Here is a 2,920-nt window from a genome sequence, read left to right on the forward strand (position 1 = left end):
ATATATATATATATATATATATATATGTGCATATATACATATATGCACACACACACATATATATGCACATGCATGAACATGTACATGCATGAACATGTACATGCATACATTATATACGTAAATATACATATACGATGTGTACATACGTACACACAAACACACGCGCTCGCACACACATAATCAAACTAATTCCATTAATATGAAACACATTTCTTACTATTTTTTCCTTGTCTGATACAGGATTTCCTGCTTTTCTCTCACACTCTACTCACTGAACAATTCTCTCTCTCCCTCTCTCTCTGTCCTCTCACTTTCTCACCTCTTTCTTTTCTTCTTTTCTTTTTCTTCCTTCTTCTGCAGAGAAAATCGTAACAAATTAAATTATCGTTGGTTGTGTAAAACATTAATGAGGAAATCTAGATTCTCGTGTCTCTAACCAGAGGCGCTAACAAGAATAATATTATCAATAAATAGCAATAACAACACGCAACAGTAGAATACACAACAACAACAACAACAACAACAACTCCGACAGTAGCGATAACAGAAACGACCACAAGAACAGCAGCAACAACTCTTATTACAGCGTTTGCAACTGCTATAGCTGCAATGATAACAACAACACCAGCAACAACAACTCCAACAATAGCAACAACAATAACAACTTCAGTAATAGCAAAAACAACATCGACTAGCGTTTGCAACAGTGATAACTGCGCTCGCTAAACCGCGGGTTCAAATTCTTGATTGCGCTCGCTTAATCGCGGTTTGAAACTGTTAACTGCACTCGCTAAACCGCGGGTTCAAACAGTTAACTGTGCTCGCTTAACCGCGGTTTCAAACTCTTAATTGCGCTCGCTAGACCGCGAGTTCAAACGGGTAACAGCGGTCGCTTAACCGCGGTTTCAATCTCTTAATTGCGCTCGCTAAACTGCAGGTTCAAACGGTTAACCGCGGTCGCTAAACCGTTGGTTGAAACGGTTAACTGCTCTCGTTAAATCGCAGGCTGAAACGGTTAACTGCGTTCGCTTAACCACGGTTTCAAACTCTTAATTGCGCTCGCTTAACCACGGTTTCAAACTCTTAATTGCGCTCGCTTAACCACGGGTGCAAACGGTTAAGGGCTACTTCCATGCATGTCAAGAGTAAAAGAACCTCCATTATGAAATAGAATCTTGCATTAGCTTCGACGGCGAGTACTCTATTCGTTCGACAAACCAAAGTACGTACTCATCCTATTACAGTATGTTTAGCTGTATAATATAGATTCGTCTTATGCTCTAATCAGCTTTTTCCCTTACGAAAGAAGTAGGCCACCTGACAGGCACCCTTACGGTTTTTGTCTACCCGAAATAGCCATATGTGGTCGCTTGATTCGTTAGAAATAACTGTTAAATCTTCTCTAGATTATAGCTTACTATATTAAAAAAGAAGGAGACGCTAGATAATGTGTCCTTAAAAAGTAAGGACACACTGGATAATGTGTTCCTGAATACATACCATTCTTCAAAAAAAAAAAAAAAAGGATGGTCGTGGCTGGAACACCTTTGAATAAGTCGGGCCTGAGATGAACAACAACCTTGGACAGTCATTACGCCAAGGAATATAAACACATACACTATAAATAATAAATGCGCCCTTTTAAAGCCTAGCCAGGCTCATGGGCCCGGTTTCTCGGTTTCAATGGCGTATGTGTTCCCCAGCTGGACGGGACGCCAGTCCATCGAAGCGTTACTCATTTTTGCCAGCTGAGTGGACTGGAGCAACGTGAAATGAAGTGTTTTGCTCAAGAACACAACGCGTCGCCCGGTCCAGGAATCGAAACCACAATCTTACGATCATGATGCTGACACCCTAACCACTAAGCCACGCACCTCCACAAACACACACACACTGGTTCCATATAATTTGTTCTTTGTTAGTCAATCGGTTAAATATCTAACCAGGTAACTAATCGATCGTTTGTTTAACGTGTTGGTTAAACAATCATATATATTAAACAATCAATCGGTTGTTTGTTTGTTAAAATCCTTTCGTCGTTATTCGCGACCTCACCAATGACAATTCCTCCTCTCTTCAAGATCTGTCTTCGAGAGAAGACGCATGGAGATAAGCTGAAGCCAAGCTAGCAAGGCGCTGAAAAACATTGCTCTGCTGTCTAAAAATCAGAATAACCATCCGACAGCTCCACTTCATTAAGGAATACATTACTTCCAGGCTGTTCACTAATTCCATTAATTCGACTGTAAGACGGCTTACGTAGTGCCAGGCAGGAAAATTAAAATGCACGACGTTGTTGAACATCAAAAAGAGAATATGCACGGAAATCAGCCCAGTACCCCGTCACCCCGTCCCTCATTAAAAAAAAAAAGACTTAAGGCAACAACAACAACAACAACAACAACAACAACAACAACAACAATTCTTTCAAACGCCGGCAATTCTAGTAGAGTAGAAAGGGCTGTGTGTGTGTGTGTTTGTGTGCACGAGTGTATGTAGAAGTTATGTTTTTGCTAGTGATGATGATAAGGATAATGATGACGGTGACGATGATGACAATAATGATGATGATGATGATGATGATGAGGAGGAGGAGGAGGAGGAGAAAAGGGAGAGGAGGAGGAGGAGATGAAGAAGGCGGGGAGAAACAACACGAGGAAGTAGAAGACGTCGATGATCATGTAGATGATGATGACGATGATGATGATGATGACGATGATGATGATGATGATGATGACGATGATGATGATGATGATGACGGTGATGATGATGATGATGATGACGATGATGATGATGATGATGATGATGATGATGGTGGTGGTGGTGGTGGTGGTGTGGTGATGATGATGATGACGATGATGATGATGATGATGATGATGATGATGATGATGATGATGATGGTGGTGGTGGTGGTGGTGTG

The sequence above is a fragment of the Octopus bimaculoides genome, chromosome 18 (assembly GCF_001194135.2).
Source record: "Octopus bimaculoides isolate UCB-OBI-ISO-001 chromosome 18, ASM119413v2, whole genome shotgun sequence".
Taxonomy (NCBI): Eukaryota; Metazoa; Mollusca; class Cephalopoda; order Octopoda; family Octopodidae; genus Octopus; species Octopus bimaculoides.